Genomic DNA, 25,228 nt, shown 5'->3' on the forward strand with positions numbered 1-25,228 from the left:
GAATATTTTAGATGCATTCCTTTCATCTTAGCTAAAGTATGCCTGACTTTAACCCATACTCATCTTTAAATAGGGGATTTCATTTTTTTTCTCTTTTAGAAAGTAGTCTCTGTTGCAGAATGCAAAGTTAAGCAGTTGTCCAGGCTACAGATGTTAATGACCTAATTTTTTTTGGGTACAATTTTTGCTTTTGTCCATTCGTGGCTTGAGGTTTCCTGTTGACCTCATTATATTAGAGGGTTTATAAAATCTTGAAAAAAAAATTGTTGGTATTTTACCACTCACGTTTTCTGCAAGCAACTTCAATGTTCCTTATTCTTGGGCATGCACGGCACAGATATTCCGGTTGTTAAGTTATCCCCCATCCACCGGATAGTGGATAAGTCTAGGAACCGTGGGTATCCAAACATTTCTCACAGTGAGGGGAAAACACTCAGGAATGTAATGCAATTAAGAATGTTTTTATTAAAAACCCACCTCCCTCATGATAAGAACGTATCGGGCACTTGAATCCTCTTTTTCAGACCAGGATGTCTTCTATTTAGGCATCGCGGAGGGGTTATCAGATGGGTGGAGGTCATACCGCTTGGACTCCTACCCTTCACGAGAATGAGTAAGTGCCCTGCACCCCCTTGGAGACCCCCGAAATGAATGGATCGGCAGGACAGGAGTTCCACAGACAGCCCAGTAGAGAGCTCAGCTATTTCCCGAACTCCTATAAAGATAAATGGAGCGGCAGTTTGCATGCCTAACACCCCCCCCCCCCCCCCCCCCCCCCCAATCTAATATATATATTCTAGTATAACAACTGGAATACCCCTTTAAATTGAATACACGTCAATGAGTGAAAGCCTCTAGGACGTAGCTGGCAGTTGCTGAAGGAGTCCCAACAGAAGCAAATGCTAATGAGTGTGTCATTTTACAAATGTCCATAGACCAAAAAAAGATGAAACTGTAAAAGAAAGGTATTTAAATACTGTGTAATTCCCTATTTAGATGGACTTTACTACAGTAAGTATTGCTAGTGTATAAGTTAGACATGTCCCAAAGATGCCTAGAAGAAAAGAGCAATGGCATCAAATATCGGAGGTCCTTCATCAGTCTCCTTCATGTTGATGGTGGTGAAACCTTGGCCTGTGTAACGCCTTTTACTGGACATGGGATGCTGGTGATTCATTACGTGTGGACAGAGATTCGTCACCAGCTAGAAACCTCACTTCTTCTTTTTTTTAGGGGGTCCATGGTGGTTTGTCTGGTGAGTTTTAGGTTGGATTGTCAAGGGGTACTACATCTGAAAGCTGGAATTGTCTGAGCTCGCACGTACTGTGCCCTAGAAGGTTGGAAAATCTAGATTATTGTATTGCTCCACTGGTGCAGCAACTGATGTGAGTGATGAAATATTATCCAAGTGTTGTGGCTGTCGTCTAAATACTGAGTAATTAGGTTGATTTTATTTTCTGTAGCTGCTGGTGCTGAGTTGATATACAGTCAAGTCCATAAATATTGGGACATGGACACATTTCTAACATTTTGGGCTCTATACACCACCACAATGGATTTGAAATGAAACAAACAAGATGTGCTTTACCTGCAATTTGAGGGTATTAACATCCAAATCAGGTGAACGGTGTAGGAATTACAACACTTTGCATATGTGCCTCCCACTTGTTGAGGGACCAAAAGTAATGGGACAGAATAATAATCCTAAATCAAACTTTCACTTTTTAATACTTGGTTGCAAATCCTTTGCAGTCAATTACAGCCTGAAGTCTGGAACGCATAGACATCACCAGACGCTGGGTTTCATCACTGGTGATGCTCTGCCAGGCCTATACTGCAACTGTCTTCAGTTCCTGCTTGTTCTTGGGGCATTTGCCCTTCAGTTTTGTTTTCAGCAAGTGAAATGCATGCTCAATCGGATTCAGGTCAGGTGATTGACTTGGCCATTGCATAACATTCCTTTTCTTTCCCTTAAAAAAAACCTCTTTGGTTGCTTTTGCTTTGGGTCATTGTCCATCTGCACTGTGAAGTGCCGTCCAATTAGTTCTAAAGCATTTGGCTGAATATGAGCAGATAATATTGCCCGAAACACTTCAGAATTTATCCTGCTGACAAAAGTTTTGTCAGCAGTCACATCATGAAGAGAGCTTCTGAAGTATGTCCAGACCACTCCAAGGGGGTGGAGACACGTGAAAAGAGACTGGTGCCCACTGGTTGTAATTATGAATGAGTGAACTTGTGTTTTCAAGTTTGGCGTACAAGGTTTGGGTTATTTAAGAATTCTGTTATGGATTCCACTACCATGGACCATAACTTGTGGTCCGTGGTAGCCAGGGCCGTCTTTACCAAGGGGCAAAAGGGGCAGCTGCCCTGGGCCCAGTTGCTCCTGGGGGGCCCAAGGCAGCTGCCTCTTGAGCCCTGCTAGCTACTGCCCTGGGTGTCAGGCTGTCGGCTACACAGGCATCATGATCGTACTGTGCTAATGATCTTAATTCTAGGACCTTAATGAGTTTTGCTTTAGGACCTTAAAGGGACTCTGTCACCAGTTTCTAACCCCCCCTTTTAAAACTATTGTTCTCTCCATGGTGCCCTTGTCATTACAAAGCTGTTGTTATAAGATAAATCCGCCGTCTAGTTTTGATAAAAATCGCTTTTATCTAACCTGTCAATCTTCTGGATAAGGTGCCCAGGGCATTTCTGAAGGTCTGAATCTGCCGCTCTCCGCCGCCGCCGTTGGTGCCCAGCTCCTCCCCTGATCCTTTCAGCGCCACCTGGATGTAATGAAATCCGCCTCCGGCTCTCCTCAGTGCCCCCTCCTCCTTTTCAAAGATCCCGCGCGTGCGCACAGGCCTGTGCCTGATTCGCCCGTGTGGACTTTTAGATTCTGCCTCGTTGAGCGAAGTGCGCATGCGCGCGCGAACATGCGCGAACGCGCGCTTCGCTCAACGAGGCAGAATCTAAAAGTCCGCACGGGCGCATCAGGCACAGGCCTGTGCGCACGCGCGGGATCTTTGAAAAGGAGGAGGGGGCACTGAGGAGAGCCGGAGGCGGATTTCTTTTACATTCAGGCGGCGCTGAAAGGATCAGGGGAGGAGCTGGGCAGCGGCGGAGAGCGGCAGATTCAGACCTTGAGAAACGCCCTGGGCACCTTATCCAGAAGATTGACAGGTTAGATAAAAGCGATTTTTTATCAAAACTAGACGGCGGATTTATCTTATAACAACAGCTTTGTAATGACAAGGGCACCATGGAGAGAACAATAGTTTTAAAAGGGGGGGGGGGGGGGTTAGAAACTGGTGACAGAGTCCCTTTAATGACATCATTACCATGTGATCAGTAACCTAGCAATTACTGGTCACATGGCTATGAGGTCATCACAGGTCCTACAGAAGTTAACTGTGGAGCTTTTTTGTGTAAAGATTACATCAGAAAAAGGTGACGGGGGCTGTTATGTTAATATACTGTAAACTACTGTATAGTGGGGTGCTGTATACTGTATGGTGGGCTATATATTGTGTAATGGGCTGTATATTGTGTGGTGGCCTGTATACTGTGTGGTGGGCTGTATACTGTGTGGTGGGCTGTATATTGTGTAATGGGCTGGTTACTGTGTGGTGGCCTGTTTACTGTGTGGGGGCCTGTATAGTGGGGGGGGGGGGGAGTGCTATACTGCTGTACTGTATAGTGTGGGGGGCTGTATCGTGTATAGTTTGAGGTGTTGTATACCGTGAGGTGCTGTATACTGTGGGGTGCTATACTGCTCTACTATATATTGTGGGGTACTGTATAGTGTGGGGTGCTATAATGCATACTGTGTGGTGCTGTATACTATAGGGTGCTATACTGCATACTGTGGGGTGCTAGGGTGCGCTGTAACACTAGGGTGAGCCAAGCCCTGGTCTCCTTCCTGCAGAGCGGTGCCCACTTCCAGCCTGAGCCCAGCTGCCCAGAGCACTGATCCTGAGCCGCTGGAGTCTTCAGAACTGGAAGTATTTACAGTCATTCACTGGACTCTACCAGATGTGTGGATTTTTTGTGTGTGTGTTGTGGTGGAGAGCGTGATTGCCTGCTAAGGTGTGGGAAGGCGGGATCCAAGGGCCCAAGTAAATTTTTGCCCGGGGTCCAATCAATATTAAAGATGGCCCTGGTGGTAGCGGAATCCATAACTGAACTGTTAGATAACCTGAACCTTGTACGCCGAACTTGAAAACAGAAGTTCGCTCATCCCTAGTTGTAATATTTAATAATACCTGTTGACCCCACTCTGGAGGCGGTAGGAGATTGTTGACCTCTAGGACAGGACTTCAGCAGCCATAACACTTCCCACAATGAGCTGGCGGGCTTGCTCTTTCTGATGTTGTAAGTGTGCCTGTGGTCTAGTACTTGAATTACTCAACCACACAGTAGGCACAGCCTGAAAGGGCCTGAAGTGATGAAACCGCTGTCAGGAGTCTGTATAGGATGATCTGTTTTCATGTCTGTGTGACCTCTTCTTGTTTTTCACTAGTAATGGTGTTTGTTACACAAAGGCATTTACAATGAGTCTTCGAAATATTCTGGGATAGCGTCTTAAGCCATTACCATTCTCAATAGTTCTCGTCAGCACATTAAAATGAAGGTCATTTCTTGTAGAATGGAAAATTCTTCAAGGTTCAAATATACTTTCTTGAGTGGATTTCTGGCCTTTCAAAATCTCTGCTTGTAGTTGGAGCTTTCCTTATTTATATAGGGTTAAAAGACATAAGCATAACCGTCAGTATTTGCCAATGGGCCCCAGATCACCTGCTTTGTAGATTTGACAGCTGCCTCCATAGCTTCCCCTGCTGGCACATGTATGTAAGTGCAAGCAGAACAATCTACGCAATCTTGTGGTGCAAGCATTCACGTATGTAAAGCAGGGTATTTGTGACCCATCATCTAAAACGGAAGTCTGATATTGTGCTTTTTAGTAAAATATAAAAAATAAAAAATGAAATATTAAAGGGGTTGTCCAGCCTAAGAGCAAAGGTGCCCCATGAAAAAAAAAAAGAAAAAGTCCCACCACTGCCCGTTCCTGGAAATTGCTTGATGACATGGCCGCTGTGGCCAATCCCTATTAGCAAGGTGCCATTCACGCACATATGACCACAGAGGCCAGCAATTGGGTCCACTTCCGATTAGGGTTGGGCGATATCAAAAATATTCCCACGATAATAAGAAATTTATTGCGATAACTATATATATATATATATATATATATATATATATATATATATATATATATATATATATATATATATATAATATTTATTTCGCGATACATGCCCATTTAGAAGGAAAAAAACACTTAGGACCACAAGGAGACGTTGCACTGTATGGGAACAGCCACAAGGAGACGTTACACTGTATGGGGGCGGCCACAAGGAGACGTTACACTGTATGGGGGCGGCCACAAGGAGACGTTACACTGTATGGGGGCGGCCACAAGGAGACGTTACACTGTATGGGGGCGGCCACAAGGAGACGTTACACTGTATGGGGGCGGCCACAAGGAGACGTTACACTGTATGGGGGCGGCCACAAGGAGACGTTACACTGTATGGGGGCGGCGACAAGGAGACGTTACACTGTATGGGGGCGGCGACAAGGAGACGTTACACTGTATGGGGGCGGCCACAAGGAGACGTTACACTGTATGGGGGCGGCCACAAGGAGACGTTACACTGTATGGGGGCGGCCACAAGGAGACGCCATATCGCCGTTTTTTTAATACCGCGGTACCGGTATATCGCCCAACCCTACTTCCGATTCGGCTGGGAAGAGGGGCAGCAGTACTTGCACATCGGGTGTAGTATAACTATTTAATATGCTAGTCTACAACATACCTACTTATTGTACCTGCTGCGTATTGATCGCTTTCATATTGTATTATTATAGGCATAGGAGCTCTTGGAGAGCGGGAATGGCTTCTCATATGGTCATTCAGTGAGCAGGGCTTAATAAGAAAGACTCCCCTTCTATTTGTGGCTATGCTTCCAGCAATGCGCTCCCTTAGGCTACATGCACACGACCGTTTGTGTTTTGTGGTCCGCAAATTGCGGATCCGCCCAAAAAAAACGAATGACATCCGTATGCCATCCCCTTTTTTTTTTTTTTTTTTTTTTTTTTTTTTTTTTTGCGGATCCATTGTAACAATGCCTAAAATGGACAAGAATAGGAGATGTTTTATTAATATTTTTGTGGGGCTACAGAACGGACATACTGATGCGGACAGCACACGATGTGCTGTCCGCATTTTTTGCAGACCCATTGAAATGAATGGGTCTGCATCCTATCTGCAAAAAAATAAATAAAATAAATGGACACTGAAGCAAACAACGTTCGTGTGCATATAGCCTTAATCTTTTTTTTTTTTTTTTCTGTGTTTGCATTTAGTGTTGGTTTTTCTGTTTGGATTGTATCCGGATTGCATGCGTTTTTCACGAGCGAGTGAAGAAAACCTGAAGACTAAAAATCTACATCTCCTAACAACCCTCAGTGAAAAAATGCATTGCATCCGAGAGCCCGAGGTGTGTGAAAAACGTACAATGTAGAACATGCTGGTGCGTGAAAAACAGTCGTGTACACAAAGTTATTGAAATGAATGGGTCAGGTAAAGTCCAAATGCTGTGTGCTAGGATATGCTATCAATGTCAGAGAGGTGCGGAAATGGGGCTTCCGATATGAAGGAGAGCACACTGTTTATGCGTGGCCTTTCTTCCATTCGCAGCCTCTGTACTTCAGAAAATAGCTGAGCGCGCTGTTTATTAGCGGCCTTCATTCACTTATATCGGTAACAGACATGGGAATTGGCGCAAGCGTAGTCTGTCCCCAGTGTTAGTGAACAGAGGCCGCTGATGGATTGTACCCTCTATCGGCGGCCATTTTGGAAGCACTGCTCCAGGAAGCTGGGGAGCGGACCTGCAAGTAAGCAGCACTGATTGTTTAATGTTGCCTGTGCTGTGTCCAGATAGTGGACAAATCCTTTATATGTTGAACTGTCCTCAGATTAGTTACCCAATAGATCAGTGGGAGTCCAGCACCCCCACTGATCAGCAGTTTGATGGGGCCTCTTCATGCTGTAACAAGTACAGTGCCGTGCATTCTATAGTGGCTGTGCTTGGTATTGCAGCCAGATCCTATTCACTTGAATGAGACCTCCTCACAAAGGGTCATGTGACTGATAGATGTCTGCAGCGCTCAGCCCAGTGCCACTGTCCTGCCAACATCAGATCGGAAGGTGTGCTGGAAGTGGCACCTCCACCAATCGGATACTATAAAAGGATAGATCATCAATATTTAAATTCCCAAAAATAAAATGCACAAGGTGGAATCTGCAGCAAATCTGCCAGCACAATTTGCAGCAGCAGTTTGCTTCCAGTGTGGACATACCCTCAGGACCAAATATCACTTACGCTGGGTTCAGACCTGAGCGTTCGCGATGGAGCGCTCTGTATGCGCGATTGTACGGGCGTTTGCAATCGCCCATACAGAGACAAGCGAACGCCCATTGTCGTGCGTTCCCGCTGAAGTCGATGTACGGGAACGCGCGACAAGCTCATGATTAAAGTGCGTTTTTCCTGCTGGTGAAACTCAGAAGAAAATTGATAATGCTCCGTGCCTCTCTGTGATCGTTTTACTACAAAATCACAGTGAGATAAAATTGTCCCTGTGATTTTGTAGTAAAAAGGTCACAGAGAGGCAAAGAGCATTATCAATCATGTTACTGCTCCGTGCCTCTGCTGTCCGGAACGGGGCTTGGCTCTCTTTCACACAGTGGATTCCACGCACGGCATGCAGCCCTTAGGGCTCATGCACATGACATGCCGCAAAGTCCACAAATTACGCATCTGCCAAACATGGGATACCTGTCGTGTGCGTTCCACTTTGAACGGAATGGCCGGCCCATAATAGAACACTCTAATCTTTGTCCATAATGAGGACAATAATAGGACATGTTTTGTTTTATTTTTTGCGGAAGGGGCATGCAGGCATATGGACACGGAACGAACATGGAGTCATTACCAATTTTTTTGCAGCCCCATTGAAGTGAATGGGTAAAAAAAAACAAAAAAAAAAAACGCATCGGACACAAACAAAGAATACGTTTTGTGTGCATGAGCCCTTACAGCGGGAAATCCCAGCACCACCTGAACAATCAGTCCACAGCCACCGGCAAATCCAGCCTTGCGTCTATGTGTGTGTGTGCAGCTGGAGAAATAACCTCAGGCTCATTATCACCTCCCACACACTAAAGAAGCCAGAACGGCAATTACTTCCCCGCTAAGATGTTGCGCTATGATTGGCAGGGGGAGGAGCTTCCAGTTTTCTATCCAAACGTGCTATTTGCAGAGCAGAAACTGGACCTCTACTGAGTCTGCTGCCTCCTGATCTTCAAATATGACTCTTCTGTTCGCCACTCCTTTAAGAAAACACGTAACCATCTTGTGGCCCGCGAGTCCTTCTCAGGAATACGCTCAGGGTTCACAGAGGCCCTTTTTGCTGTTGCGGTGCAATCCCTTTTCCCACAATCTGTGCCTGCAGGACACAAGGAGAGCGAAGCTTTACTTTGGAATATTGCAGTTTTCGTATGCAGTAAAACAAATGAAAGATGATCTGAACTTGGCAGTGGAAAGACGACTGGAATTTGATGTGCGCAGGGTTTTTCTGTGGGAAAGCGCTCTCGCTCTGGCTGTTCCCATGACACATTTGCATACAGTCAGAGGGCCCTTTCTTCTGGGGGTTCAGTTGGTAAACCAGGCCTCATAACGGTTCACATTGTTCCTCTCTGTACCTGCTGGAGCAGGATCTGCTTCAGAGTAACCCCTTAATAACCGGATAGGTCCATCATAGGTGGCTCGTGTATCTCTCACACTGATGAAGCGGAATATTTACTCGTGGTTTTTGTTGCAGTTTTCTGAATGGATTGCATACTCCATCAAAATTAACGGAGACGTTCCGCTTTAGAAAAGCCCCACAGCCCCTCCAATATTTGCGCAGTGGAACACAGTGCTTTTCAACCCCATAGGATAACATGAGGGAAGTATTCATGCTGCCTATTTTCTGGCAGATCTTTCTGCCACGTGTGAAGGCACTCACTCATACGCAGCCTTGCTTCTGCTGCAGATGGCAGGATCGCAACAAAAAAAGGCTGACCTTGGCAGTTAACCGTGTCAGTGCCGAGATCACCCTTGTGATCATTATAATGGAGACTGCCAGAGACCTATCGGAGGTCTTGAGGGCTTTCCCGTGTCATGGCAACTGATATTATGTTGGTACTATGCCCTAATGGGTGCGAAATGTTACTGTGCAGAGCCACTATATCCTGGTATACAAAAGTGTTTGGAGGGAATTTTTTTATTTATTTTTTTTAGCAATGTGTCTGTGTGACAAAAAAAATAAAAAATGTAAAGAGTAAAAAAAAGTTATGAAATAATATAAATAATTTTTTATTTATTTATAAATTTTCCTTTTAAACATCAGTTTTTTTTTTTTTTGTATTAAGAATTAAGTCTGCCAGAATGTGTTGTGCTCCGCCCCTCGATGTAAAAGCGTAATAAACTGCACATAGTAAACTGTACTATATATACAGTATTTTTTGCCCTATAAGACGCACCTATTCCTAAGGGCTCATGCACACGAGCAGATTGCTGTCCGCAAAGCACAGGTGCCGGCTGTTTACAGATGAAATCACATTTAAACACTGACGTAAATTGCACCAAAATGTGGCACAATTTCTGATCTGCGGGGCTCTGATTCCCGGCACCCCCCAATGATCAGCTGTTTTTCGGTAGCTCCTTCACGGGAAATAGTCACTGATACTAGACATCTCCATTCAACGTGTAGTGGAAGGAGCTACAGCAGTATCATCTGAAATTCTGTGTGATGCTTTTGTTCATCCGTGAGTCTGAGTGAAATGATTTATGGCAAATCATATCTGTCTATCATGGAATGGAGGCATATCGCTAGGATATACCCCCATTGTCTGATAGGTGCGGGTCCCATCTCTGGAACCTGCACCTACAACGCGGACGGAGCGGGGAGAGCTGTGGCTGGAGGACCACGGATTTGCTGCTGCCGCCATAGAAGGAGTGCACCGCGCATATGTGGCCCCTGCTCCCTTTCATTTCTATGGGGCAGACGGAAATAGCCGAGCCAACCCTCACGCTATTTTCGGCGGCCCCATAGAAATGAATGGAGGACGTCTGCGCATGCGCAGTGCACCCTTTGTTCATTTCCCCGCTCCATTCTCATTGTAAGTGCGGGTCCCACCTCTGGCACTCGCACCTATCAGACAATGGGGGCATATCCTAGCGATATGCCCCATTGTCTGAGATGGCAAAACCCCTTAAGGGGAGCATTCAGTGTCCAAGATGCATCTTGTATTAATTTTTATTTTTTTATACAATTTTTTTCGCTTTGTTTCCTGTTTCTTTGAAATGTATCTTGTGGATCAGAATTACAGAGAATTGTGTTGCGATTGTTTGTATTGGGAAACCAAATACTAGAATACGTGTAATTTTATGCTAGATTGGGGAAGTAATTGAAATGTCTGTCCTTTTTGAATTTGTTTTGATGTCTGTTGTAATTGTATCTTAGTGGACAAGGGTGTGAAACAGTCATATTTCCGCTAAATTATTATTCCCAGCACAATATTTAGAGAGCAGCACCAAAGTTTTTTTTATTTTTTTATTGTTTTTTAGTTTCATGATATATTTTTTTCTGCAGTCACATAGAAATCTGAGTCCGATTTACGAGAGAAGTGCACTGCAGAATCTTAGATTGCCATGAGAGTTACACCACACTTCAAGTGTTCGGCTACATGGCGGTCTTGGTCATGTGACAGCTATGGTGCCTGAGGATCACAGTGTAGCATTGCTAGCACAAAAATAAATGGGTGATCAGCGCGATTGCCATGTTTGCTGTAACCGTAATCCTAGAATAGAAAAAAAAAATCCAACCCTGCTGGGGGTCACGATCGCAACAAGCATGCATTCATTTCTATGCTAGCGTTGCCAAACTGCAATCGCAACCAAGATCGCTGTGTGAGCAGTGCACTAAAGGAAACATGATCTAAATCAATAATGCATGCAAATATGCAAAGCTCTGTAATGCACACAAAAAAGTACCTCTTTCTCCACTTATCAGCCTCTTCTTCTCCTTCCCTTGCCTCGTGAACTGATAATTCACCCTAAATTCATATCTAGGGATGAGCGAACTCGAACTGTATAGTTCGGGTTCGTACCGAATTTTGGGGTGTCCGTGACACGGACCCGAACCCGGACATTTTCGTAAAAGTTCGGGTTCGGTGTTCGTCGCTTTCTTGGCGCTTTTGTGACGCTTTCTTGGCGCTTTTTGAAAGGCTGCAAAGCAGCCAATCAACAAGCGTCATACTACTTGCCCCAAGAGGCCGTCACAGCCATGCCTACTATTGGCATGGCTGTGATTGGCCAGAGCACCATGTGACCCAGCCTCTATTTAAGCTGGAGTCACATAGCGCCGCCCGTCACTCTGCTCTGATTAGCGTAGGGAGAGGTTGCGGCTGCGACAGTAGGGCGAGATTAGGCAGATTAACTCCTCCAAAGGACTTGATTAATCGATCGATCTGCAGCTGTGCATCATTGAGCTGCTGAAATTCAAATGCTCACAGTTTTTAGGCTGCCCAGACCGTTTGTCAGTCACTTTTTTCTGGGGTGATCGGCGGCCATTTTGTGTCTTGTGCGGTGCTGCGACCAAGTGCATCCAAGCTGCGACCAAGTGCATTTAACCCTCAATTGTGTGGTTGTTTTTTGGCTAAAGCCTACATCAGGGTGAAGCTGTCACACCAAGTGCATTTAACCAGCAATAGTCTGTTCATTTTTTGGCCATATACTAAATCAGGGGCAAGCTGCGCCCGTCACCAAGTGCATTTAACCAGCAATAGTCTGTTCATTTTTTGGCCATATACTACATCAGGGGCAAGCTGCGCCCGTCACCAAGTGCATTTAACCCTCAGTAGTGTGGTTGGTCAAGCTGTGACACCAAGTGCATTTAACCAGCAATAGTCTGTTCATTTTTTGGCCATATACTACATCAGGGGCAAGCTGCGCCCGTCACCAAGTGCATTTAACCCTCAGTAGTGTGGTTGGTCAAGCTGTCTGCGCCCGTCACCAAGTGCATTTAACCCTCAGTAGTGTGGTTGGTCAAGCTGTCACACCAAGTGCATTTAACCAGCAATAGTGTGGTTATTTTTTGGCCATATCCCAGTCTAATTCTGTCACTAAATCCATACCGGTCACCCAGCGCCTAAATACTAGGCCTCAAATTTATATCCCGCTAAATCTGTCGTTACCGCTGTACTGTTGTGGCTGGGCAAGTTATTTAGTGTCCGTCAAAGCACATTTTTTGTTCAGGGTTGAAATACAATTCCCAATTTAGCAATTTCATAATTTAGTGGTTTCTGCTATATCAGAGCTATTTAAAATCTATCCCTAAAAGGGTATATAATATTCAAGGTGCACATAGGGTCATTCAGAATAACTTCACACACACGCTACTGTGCATTTCCAAGTCTAATTCTGTCACTAAATCCATACCGGTCACCCAGCGCCTAAATACTAGGCCTCAAATTTATATCCCGCTGAATTTGAATACAATACATTGGGCCAAATAATATTTTTGTTGTTGTGGTGAACCAGAACAATGAGGAAAACATCTAGTAAGGGACGCGGACGTGGACATGGTCGTGGTGGTGGTAGTGGACCCTCTGGTGCTGGGAGAGGACGTGGCCGTTCTGCCACATCCACACGTCCTAGTGTACCAACTACCTCAGGTCCCAGTAGCCGCCAGAATTTACAGCGATATATGGTGGGGCCCAATGCCGTTCTAAGGATGGTAAGGCCTGAGCAGGTACAGGCATTAGTCAATTGGGTGGCCGACAGTGGATCCAGCACGTTCACATTATCTCCCACCCAGTCTTCTGCAGAAAGCGCACAGATGGCGCCTGAAAACCAACCCCATCAGTCTGTCACATCACCCCCATGCATACCAGGGAAACTGTCTCAGCCTCAAGTTATGCAGCAGTCTCTTATGCTGTTTGAAGACTCCGCTGGCAGGGTTTCCCAAGGGCATCCACCTAGCCTTTCCCCAGCGGTGAAAGACATAGAATGCACTGACGCACAACCACTTATGTTTCCTGATGATGAGGACATGGGAATACCACCTCAGCATGTCACTGATGATGACGAAACACAGGTGCCAACTGCTGCGTCTTTCTGCAGTGTGCAGACTGAACAGGAGGTCAGGGATCAAGACTGGGTGGAAGACGATGCAGGGGACGATGAGGTCCTAGACCCCACATGGAATGAAGGTCGTGCCACTGACTTTCACAGTTCGGAGGAAGAGGCAGTGGTGAGACCGAGCCAACAGCGTAGCAAAAGAGGGAGCAGTGGGCAAAAGCAGAACACCCGCCACCAAGAGACTCTGCCTGCTACTGACCGCCGCCATCTGGGACCGAGCACCCCAAAGGCAGCTTCAAGGAGTTCCCTGGCATGGCAGTTCTTCAAACAATGTGCTGACGACAAGACCCGAGTGGTTTGCACGCTGTGCCATCAGAGCCTGAAGCGAGGCATTAACGTTCTGAACCTGAGCACAACCTGCATGACCAGGCACCTGCATGCAAAGCATGAACTGCAGTGGAGTAAACACCTTAAAACCAAGGAAGTCACTCAGACTCCCCCTGCTACCTCTTCTGCTGCTGCCGCCTCGGCCTCTTCTGCTGCTGCCGCCTCGGCCTCTTCCTCCGCCTCTGGAGGAACGTTGGCACCTGCCGCCCAGCAAACAGGGGATGTACCACCACCAACACCACCTCCGTCACCAAGCGTCTCAACCATGTCACACGGCAGCGTTCAGCTCTCCATCTCACAAACATTTGAGAGAAAGCGTAAATTCCCACCTAGCCACCCTCGATCCCTGGCCCTGAATGCCAGCATTTCTAAACTACTGGCCTATGAAATGCTGTCATTTAGGCTGGTGGACACAGACAGCTTCAAACAGCTCATGTCGCTTGCTGTCCCACAGTATGTTCCCAGCCGCCACTACTTCTCCAAGAGAGCCGTGCCTTCCCTGCACAACCAAGTATCCGATAAAATCAAGTGTGCACTGCGCAACGCCATCTGTAGCAAGGTCCACCTAACCACAGATACGTGGACCAGTAAGCACGGCCAGGGACGCTATATCTCCCTAACTGCACACTGGGTAAATGTAGTGGCAGCTGGGCCCCAGGCGGAGAGCTGTTTAGCGCACGTCCTTCCGCCGCCAAGGATCGCAGGGCAACATTCTTTGCCTCCTGTTGCCACCTCCTCCTTCTCGGCTTCCTCCTCCTCTTCTTCCACCTGCTCATCCAGTCAGCCACACACCTTCACCACCAACTTCAGCACAGCCCGGGGTAAACGTCAGCAGGCCATTCTGAAACTCATATGTTTGGGGGACAGGCCCCACACCGCACAGGAGTTGTGGCGGGGTATAGAACAACAGACCGACGAGTGGTTGCTACCGGTGAGCCTCAAGCCCGGCCTGGTGGTGTGTGATAATGGGCGAAATCTCGTTGCAGCTCTGGGACTAGCCAATTTGACGCACATCCCTTGCTTGGCGCATGTGCTGAATTTGGTGGTGCAGAAGTTCATTCACAACTACCCCGACATGTCAGAGCTGCTGCATAAAGTGCGGGCCGTCTGTTCGCGCTTCCGGCGTTCACATCCTGCTGCTGCTCGCCTGTCTGCGCTACAGCGTAACTTCGGCCTTCCCGCTCACCGCCTCATATGCGACGTGCCCACCAGGTGGAACTTCACCTTGCACATTTTGGACAGACTGTGCGAGCAGCAGCAGGCCATAGTGGAGTTTCAGCTGCAGCACGCACGGGTCAGTCGCACTACAGAACAGCACCACTTCACCACCAATGACTGGGCCTCCATGCGAGACCTGTGTGCCCTGTTGCGCTGTTTCGAGTACTCCACCAACATGGCCAGTGGCGATGACGCCGTTATCAGCGTTACAATACCACTTCTATGTCTCCTTGAGAAAACACTTAGGGCGATGATGGAAGAGGATGTGGCCCAGGAGGAGGAGGAGGAGGAAGAGGGGTCATTTTTAGCACTTTCAGGCCAGTCTCTTCGAAGTGACTCAGAGGGAGGTTTTTGGCAACAGCAGAGGCCAGGTACAAATGTGGCCAGACAGGGCCCACTACTGGAGGACGAGGAGGACGAGGATGAGGAGGAGGTGAAGGAGGATAAGGATGAAGCATGGTCAGAGCGGGGTGGCACCCAACGCAGCTCGGGTCCATCACTGGTGCGTGGCTGGGGGGAAAGGCAGGACAATGACGATACGCCTCCCACAGAGGACAGCTTGTCCTTACCCCTGGGCAGCCTGGCACACATGAGCGACTACATGCTGCAGTGCCTGCGCAACGACAGTAGAGTTGCCCACATTTTAACCTGTGCGGACTACTGGGTTGCCACCCTGCTGGATCCACGCTACAAAGACAATGTGCCCACCTTACTTCCTGCACTGGAGCGTGATAGGAAGATGCGCGAGTACAAGCGCACGTTGGTAGACGCGCTACTGAGAGCATTCCCAAATGTCACAGGGGAACAAGTGGAAGGCCAAGGCCAAGGCAGAGGAGGAGCAAGAGGTCGCCAAGGCAGCTGTGTCACGGCCAGCTCCTCTGAGGGCAGGGTTAGCATGTCAGAGATGTGGAAAACTTTTGTCAACACGCCACAGCTAACTGCACCACCACCTGATACGCAACGTGTTAGCAGGAGGCAACATTTCACTAACATGGTGGAACAGTACGTGTGCACACCCCTCCACGTACTGACTGATGGTTCGGCCCCATTCAACTTCTGGGTCTCTAAATTGTCCACGTGGACAGAGCTAGCCTTTTATGCCTTGGAGGTGCTGGCCTGCCCGGCGGCCAGCGTTTTGTCTGAACGTGTATTCAGCACGGCAGGGGGCGTCATTACAGACAAACGCAGCCGCCTGTCTACAGCCAATGTGGACAAGCTGACGTTCATAAAAATGAACCAGGCATGGATCCCACAGGACCTGTCCGTCCCTTGTCCAGATTAGACATTAACTACCTCCCCTTAACCATATATTATTGGACTCCAGGGCACTTCCTCATTCAATCCTATTATTATTTTCATTTTACCATTATATTGCGAGGCTACCCAAAGTTGAATGAACCTCTCCTCTGTCTGGGTGCCGGGGCCTAAATATATGCCAATGGACTGTTCCAATGTTGGGTGACGTGAAGCCTGATTCTCTGCTATGACATGCAGACTAATTCTCTGCTGACATGAAGACAGATTCTCTGTTACGGGACCTCTCTCCTCTGCCTGGGTGCTGGGCCTAAATTTATGACAATGGACTGTTGCAGTGGTGGCTGACGTGAAGCCTCATTCTCTGCTGACATGAAGCCAGATCCTCTGTTACGGGACCTCTCTCCTCTGCCTGGGTGCTGGGCCTAAATTTATGAAAATGGACTCTTACAGTGGTGGGTGACGGGAAGCCTGATTCTCTGCTATGACATGCAGACTGATTCTCTGCTATGACATGCAGACTGATTCTCTGCTATGACATGCAGACTGATTCTCTGCTGACATGAAGCCAGATCCTCTGTTACGGGACCTCTCTCCTCTGCCTGGGTGCTGGGCCTAAATATCTGACAATGGACTGTTGCATTGGTGGCTGACGTGAAACCTGATTCTCTGCTATGATATGAAGACTGATTCTCTGCTGACATGAAGCCAGATTCTCTGTTACGGGACCTCTCTCCTCTGCCTGGGTGCCGGGGCCTAAATATCTGAGAATGGACTGTTCCAGTGGTGGGTGACAGGAAGCCAGATTCTCTGCTATGGGACCTTTCTCCAATTGATTTTGGTTAATTTTTATTTATTTAATTTTTATTTTTATTAATTTCCCTATCCACATTTCTTTGCAGGGGATTTACCTACATGTTGCTGCCTTTTGCAGCCCTTTAGCCCTTTCCTGGGCTGTTTTACAGCCGTTTTAGTGCCGAAAAGTTCGGGTCCCCATTGACTTCAATGGGGTTCGGGACGAAGTTCGGATCGGGTTCGGATCCCGAACCCGAACATTTTCGGGAAGTTCGGCCGAACTTCTCGAACCCGAACATCCAGGTGTTCGCTCAACTCTATTCATATCTAAAATAAATCTTGAGAAATGTGATGGGCTATTATCTCACTAAGGGATCAACTTATGTACTGCCTATAGACTGTATAGAAGGGGGAGCAGGAGGAGTGAGTTGCTGCAGGGAGACACAGATGCTGCTGCTGAGTTTTCTAACTTGCAAAAGTGCTGGATTCACCTATACACTGCCAGGTACTGTTGTATAATGTCCTCCATGCTGCTGCTGCTTCTGAAGGGTTGCTACAGAGAAATATGGGGTTAGAGACTCCTGTTCTGTTTGCTGTGTATGGGAGACCTTACAGCAGCTAATCTCCACCCCCTGGCTCAGAGAAAGCTGACAATTAGGTTACGTCCACAGGGGGCATATTTTTCTGCAGCAAACACTCTACGAATTCCCATCAAAATCCATGAGTTCAGTCTGTGCATTACAAAGGCTAAAATCTCTACATGGAGTTTGCAGCTACTGTAAAATACTGCAGACTTTATACCCTCAGTTCCGCAGCGGAGAATCCTCAACATGATACTATTAGTGTTGAGGTAACCCTTCGAAATCGAACCTGCAGAGGGCAAAACTGATAAAAACGAAATATACAAGTTATACAATGACCGATATTGCCATCAATATCTTCACGACTAGCATTATATCACTAGGAAATGTCATCAGTATCTGGGCAGTGGAGCGCTAGGTATGCCTATTATTCCAAAGCATAACTTCAAATTAAATTGGCTTAAAGGGAACCTATCGCGTTGAGAATGGTATCAGGGCTGCAAGTAGGATGTTCAAGAGCAGGAGGAGCTGAGCAGATTGATTTGTATGAAATGAACTAGCAAAACTTCAAATGTATTCATTTAAATTCTTCCTCATTCTGAGCTCTAAAGTTAAGAAGGTGGTCCTAACAGTGATTGACAGCCTTCCCTCTGTGACTGTGTATTCGGAGGTAGCTGCCAATCACAGATAGGACCTCCTCCTGGACTTCAAAGCTCAGAATGAGGAAGAATTTAAATGTATAAATGACAAGTTTTACTGAATCTTTTCAAACAAAACTATCACTCTGCTCAGCTCCTCCTGCTCTATAACATGTTGCCTGCAGCTCAGACACCATGTTTAACGTGACGGGTTCCCTTTAAAGGGGTGAAGGCTTTATGATTTGCGCAACGGCCAAATGGATGCAGATGACATCCGTACATGGTCTGCATTCTTTGCCGACCTGAGGTGGACCAAAATTGTGGTCATGTGCATGAGACCTAGAGAGAAATCTTGCTTTGGGAGGTTCCCTTTCTTTCTGTGAGGTTTCCAGTAAAACCAAAGGCAAAAAAAAAAAGTGATATATTGTTAAACATTATGCAAGTCGCTGTTCAGTATCATGGTACGTTTACTGTACATCATGTCTATGTCCTCAGCTCCTGCTGTCTGATGATGTTGGTTATTTATGACCTGCTAATGGTAACGCTCAGCTAGATTGTTATTCTACAGCAAAAAGTAATTGATGAAAAATGGCTGAAATGGCTGCTGTAGCATACATAATTAATAGTCCGTTTAATGGATATGGTCACTGACTTGAAAGGTTAGTGTGGGACTTTTAGGGTCACATTGCCTCTTCTAATGCAGTTAATTGTATGAGGTCATGTTCAGAGTAAGGGCTCATGCACCAGAACGTATTTTCTTTCCGTGAATTTTTTATTTATTTTTTTGCGCACCGTATGCGGAACTATTCATTTCAATGGGTTCGCCAAAAACCCCCGAAGTTACTCCTTGTGCATTCTGTTTCCGTATGTCTGTTCCACAAAAAAAAAAAAAAATAGAACATGTCCTATTATTGTCCGGTGCCTGAGCCCTAAGGGTCAAGTAAGCATCTTAAAGGGGTTGTCCCAAGCTATTATTATTATTTTTTTAATGTCAAATGGCAAGTATGCTTTTAGAATAACAAAAATAAAATAAAAATCTACTCCTCTTATTGAACCACACCAGTTCCAGCTCAGCCGCCTCGTCCTCTCTGCCACCTTTATTGTCTTTGATTGCAGTGGTGATGTGTTAATATAGCTTACTCTACCCACGGAGCCAGTCTTCAGGGGTCTCAATGCATATACAGCTGAGGCCAGTGATTGGCTGCAGCGGTGACTTGTGGTATACATCGTCTGTGCAGCGTAATGGATTCAGAAGTGAGGAGGATTGACCCCTAAGTAGCTGATGTGGCAGAAATATATCAGCAAATGGTGTGTGCGCAGGCTTCAGGAGTGCAAAGAAGAGAGAAATTAAATTTATTATTGTGCTAGCGGAATGACCCGGCTTCGCACCGGTATATTTTAACTATTTCATCAACTGTTTGTGTGTGTGTGTGGTAAAATATATAGACCGTATCCCCCATAAGTGACCTCCACAGCACCTCACCCCTTAAGGGGGTTCTCCAAGAGCAGCCAATGGCAGACGGGGGAGGAGCCTCCCTAGCGTCACCCGCGATGCTAGGGAGGCGTGTCCCTGTCTGCCATTGGATGCTCCCCCCGACATTCCAAGTTTTCATCCATGTGCAGGAAGAAGCAGCAGTGTCTCGGGCACCTGGGTAAATATATTCCATGTGGGGTGCCCGGCACATGAGGGGGCATTTTATACTCTTGGACAACCCCTTTTAATATTGCTGCTCCACAGCAGTCCACCCCCCTTAAAGGGGTTGTCCAGGCTTTTACTATTTATGACCTATCCTAGGATAGGTCATCAATATCATATCGGCAGAGGTCTGACACCAGGCACCCCCGCCGATAAGCTGTACGAGGAGATGGCGCGTGCAGTGCGCACATGCTGTCTCCCTTCTCTCTTCCTGGCTGCTTCTGCGGTCTGTGGGGAAGATCGTAGATGGCAGCGGTGAACAGGAAGGAAGATGGCATGTGCGCACTGCACACGCCTTCTCCTCATATAGCAGATCGGCGAGTTGTCGGGTGTCAGACCCCCACTGATCTGAGGGTCATCAATAGTAAAAGCCCAGACAACCCCTTAAAGTGACCTCCACATTACTCCTCCCCCATAAGTGACCTCCACTGCACACCATCCTCTTAAGGGCTCATTCTGATGACCATATGAATGGGTCCGCATCCGTTCCACAATTCTGCTGACCCATTCATTTCAATGGGTGGTTTGCCCATTAGTTCCAGTGACGTCACTGGGCTCACTGCTAGGCAAAAGGAACTCCAAAAAAAGCCTTTGACCTACGCGATTCAGCGCAAGGCAAAGGAGAGCATCAGAGCATGAAATGCTCTGTTCAGGGGGCTGTCTGGGTGAAAAAGGGGATATGTCCAGGTTTAGCTCTGAACCCAGACAACCATGAGCAGAGACTGAGTGATGCTGTGTCGAGGCAGGGGGTAGGAAAGGAGCCTAATTAATGGAGAAAGAGGTACTTTTCTGTACTGTGATATAATACTTTACTACCATCACTTGTGCCATTGATTTATGGGAAATATTTCTGATGACAGTTACATTATAAGTGATGGGTCATGTAATGCATTACTGGGAATCCCTTGTTTAATGGGTACTTCTGGAAACATAGTGACATCAGCATCTGGTGGAATCATTGGGCTTATACAGTGAAGTGCAAGCTGAAGCATCTGACCCTACCCTAATATTTTTACTTTTCCTCATGTTGGCCACAGAATAGCTGTAAGCAAAACACAAACCGCTTCCCAAGATAAGACTGTTGTAGTAGAAATTTGCTTTCGATGCATGTTCCTCCTAGCTTACTGGGCAAAACCTGTGAGAGGGCAAAATAGCCTTCCTGGAACCGAAGCTGGTCATGTGACCTTCCGTAAGAAGGTGGTGGTAACCAGAAAACCACACAGTGCAGTATAAGCAGCCTGCATGGCTAGGTCTGCACTTTAAATATTTTTTTTATTTTTTTCATGCACTTACTGTTTTGTTTTTTTTATTCAAGGTTTGAACTATACAATAAATATGATCACCTTTGCTTCCATCTCTTACTTTTTGCTTACACAAATGAGATAAAGAAGAACGGATAGAAGGGTATTTGACTGCAGGGTGATGATTTCCCATTGCTTAGTTTGCTCATCAAAATCGCCTACTTGGTCAAATTTAAACCCAGGTCACCTGTGCTTAAGGTAACAGTGCTATCCACTGAGCCACTTTGCTGCCCTTTCAGCATCAGACTACGCAGGGTTGTTTGTAGTCTGTGACCATTGAAACAATTAAGCCTGCCTAGAAGCTGTAGACATAAAGCAATAGGAGATGTTTAAACTAAGTGAATACGGTGAAAGTGTTCTTTAACCACCTCAGCCCCCCCTAGCTTAAACCCCCTTAATGACCATACCACTTTTCGCAATTCTACACTACACTACTTTCACGGTTTATTGCTCGGTCATACAACTTACCACCCAAATGAATTTTACCTCCTTTTCTTCTCACTAATGGAGCTTTCATTTGGTGGTATTTCATTGCTGCTGTCATTTTTACTTTTTTTGATTATTAATCAAAATTGACCGAGATTTTTGCAAAAAAATGACATTTTTCAAATAAAACTACATTTCTATATACATTTTTTTTCTCTAAATTTATTGTTCTATATGTCTTTGATTAAAAAAAATGCAATACGTGTATATTTATTGGTTTGGGTAAAAGTTATAGCGTTTACAAACTATGGTGCAAAAAAATTAATTTACGCACTTTGACTTTCTGAGCACCTGTCATGTTTCCTGAGGTTCTACAATGCCCAGACAGTAGAAACACCCCACAAATGACCCCATTTCGGAAAGTAGACACCCTAAGGTATTCGCTGATGGGCATAGTGAGTTCATGGAAGTTTTTATTTTTTGTCACAAGTTAGCGGAAAATGATTTTATTATTTTTTCTTACAAAGTCTCATATTCCACTAATTTGTGACAAAATATAATTTTACATGAACTCGCCATACCCCTCACGGAATACCTTGGGATGTCTTCTTTCCAAAATGGGGTCACGTGGGGTATATATACTGCCCTTGCATTTTAGGGGCCCTAAAGCGTGAGAAGTAGTCTACAAAGAGACTTTGTAAGAAAAAAACAAAAAAAACAATTTCCGCTAACTAAAAAAAAAAATTCTATGAACTATTGAACTAGTGACTATTCTGTCACTGCGGTGGGGCGGACTGAACGCAAGTGTGCGCACAAGATCAGGCTTGATCGGGTGAACACTGCATTTTTTTGTAGAGCCTATAGAACAATTGCGGAAAAGAAAAGGCATTTTCTATATAGTTCTGGCAATGTGCGGATCCGCAAAATGCGGAAAGCACATTGCCGGTGTCTGTGTTTTGCGGATCCGTGGTGTCTGTGTTTTGTTGATCCGCAGATTCGCAAAACATACGGACGTCTGAATGGAACCTTACAGGGGGGTGATCAATGACAGGGGGGTGATCAGGGAGTCTATATGGGGTGATCAGGGGTTAAGGCTGGGTTCACACGGGCGTGTCCGGATGCGTCCCGGTGTATTGTGGCAAACCCGCACGATTAGGTACGCAATTGCAGTCAGTTTTGACTGCGATTGCGTTCCGATGTTCAGTTTTTATCGAGCGGGTGCAATGTGTTTTGCACGCGCGTGATAAAAAACAGACTGTGGTACCCAGACCCGAACTTCTTCACAGAAGTTCAGGTTTGGGTTCGGTGTTATGTAGATGTTGTTGTTTTCCCTTATAACATGGTTATAAGGGAAAATAATAGCATTCTGAATGCAGAATGCTTAGTAGGTGATCAATTGAGGGTTAAAAAAAATTAAATAATTAACTCCCCTTCTCCTCTTGATCGCGTAGTTCCCGGTCTCTTCTTTACATCTTTAATGATGAACTACCGGCTAAAGGACCTGTGGTGACGTCAGATCACATGCTCCAATCACATGATCTCCATCGCGGACGTTCCAAAGCTGTTTCTGTCACCGCTGCTTTCCGCATCCTGGTCCATGCTCAACTAGAATATAGTCTGTTTTGTGGACTGCTGTTGACCTGTTTAATATCCAGTCCATGTGCAGGAACCTAGGTCCTTTAAGAACTTTATCAGTGGCAGTAACTAAGAGCTGCTGGAAGCTGGTAAATCACTTTGTACTTGAATCAGCCGATAAGTGACTACACTTTAGAAATACAGCTCCTGCTGATTGGTACTGCTTGTCCCCAATGGTATATAGAGAGTGTTGTGTGTGTGTGGGGGGGGGGGGGGGGGGCGGGGGGCAGGGAGATATATATACACCTCACCTGTGAAGGAAACTATACTTACCTGCCACTCTGTTCCGGTTCTGTGATTCCCAGGCGGTCCCTGTATGTAAACTTCCTGCACAGACTGGGTCACATGTGCTGCTGCAGCCAATGATTGGCCTCAGCAATTACATATCCCCAGGCAGCATGTGACACAGCAGTGACTGTCCTCAGCGGTGAAATGTGCCCAAACAGCACATGACCTAGCAATGACGTTTCTCTTGGGGGCATGTTACCACTGAGGCCATCATTGGCTGTAGCAGCGCACGTGACAGTTTCCCATGGACTCTTATAAAACATACCTTTTGCTTCTCTTTTCAGTGTTAGCAGGGTGGATCTGATTTAAATCAAACCGATTTAAATCACTAGTCAGTAAGGCTTGATTAAAATCATAGTTTTTTTACATAAAGATTCATATTTGGACAATTTTTCTGAAAAATGTGTTTCTTTGCTCATCTTCATCACAGCACATCTCATGATGTTGCCTCATTCGGGCCACCAGGCCTTGCATTTCTTTGTTGCAGTTTTTGCATTTTGCACGCATGCCTGCCTTACCGATGGGTAAAGGAACTTCATTAAAATATTGCCAAACTGGGTCTCTTTTACGGCCAGTTTTTTTTCCTCCAAGGAAAGAATGTGATAAACCTCAGGTCATACACACAAAAAGATCCAAAGACTTGTCTGTGAAGGTTCTCATTTATCCAGGTCATGGTATATCTGTAAAGAATAAATCAAGGCAACTGGACGTACTGTAGATTTCTTGAAAACGTTTCACTCGTTCTTCCAACAAGCTTTCTCAATTCTGAGTGACTGTACAAAAATTCTGGGAATAAACATGTAACTGAATCAACATCTGGTAATTATACCCAGCATTGGGTCAAAGGTGTTGATTCATTATCCTAATTGGAGTCAGTAGGTGATAAAGACTTCCCAGAAAAAGGTGTCAAGACAGCATTATACGTGGCAGACAATAGATTTCTATTCAAGCTTGGCTTCTCCATTTTTACGTAGATGGCCTCTTTGACGTACAATGCTGTCTTGACACCTTTTTCTGGGAAGTCTTTATCACCTACTGACTCCAATTAGGATAATGAATCAACACCTTTGACCCAATGCTGGGTATAATTACCAGATGTTGATTCAGTTACTTATTTATTCCCAGAATTTTTGTACAGTCATTCAGAATTGAGAAAGCTCGTTGGAAGAACGAGTGAAACGTTTTCAAGAAATCTACAGTACGTCCAGTTGCCTTGATTTATTCTTTACAGATGATCCAAAGACTTGTCTGTCTGTGGCTGTGCAGTACTGTGCTCAGAAAGTTTCACTTTAATTTTGTAGTACTCCTTGTCTGCTTGCCTTTTCCTCCTTACACTTAGTTTCACTTTCTTCTTGTGCAGATCTATTCCACTCCAAACAATCAGAAAAATATTGTTTATATTCTATTCACTGAACTTTAAACTTGGCACTGAAGGGGTTGATTCTGTATTTATAGGTTTGTAGAAGTTAGGATTTAGTTCTTTTTCTCAACTCTTTTCATGTTATAAATTCAGTTTTGAGAACTCCAAAATTAAACCAAGCATCTGTGATAATATCTTGTAGGCAGAGAAACTACCCAGTAATCTTACAAAAACCTCTGGAAGAGCATGACATTGTGAATAGATTAATGGAATTTGACAAAAAAATTAAACATAATTAAAAAAGTAATCTTTATTTCATAATGAAATAACCTTTGGATGGTAATATATTTTCCTCAAAAAGCATTTTATATTAAAAAATCTGATTTGAATGAAAATCTGATTTAAATAAAAAAA

The 25,228-nt window shown here is 45.6% G+C and overlaps 1 protein-coding gene across 1 annotated transcript in view; it reads left to right on the forward strand.

The window, feature by feature from the left end:
• The window catches only part of SOS1 (SOS Ras/Rac guanine nucleotide exchange factor 1), a 142,285-nt gene that overhangs the window by 38,021 nt on the left and 79,036 nt on the right, over positions 1-25,228 (forward strand). The window lies entirely within an intron of this gene.

Source organism: Bufo gargarizans, chromosome 4, assembly GCF_014858855.1.
Source record: "Bufo gargarizans isolate SCDJY-AF-19 chromosome 4, ASM1485885v1, whole genome shotgun sequence".
Lineage (NCBI taxonomy): Eukaryota > Metazoa > Chordata > Amphibia > Anura > Bufonidae > Bufo > Bufo gargarizans.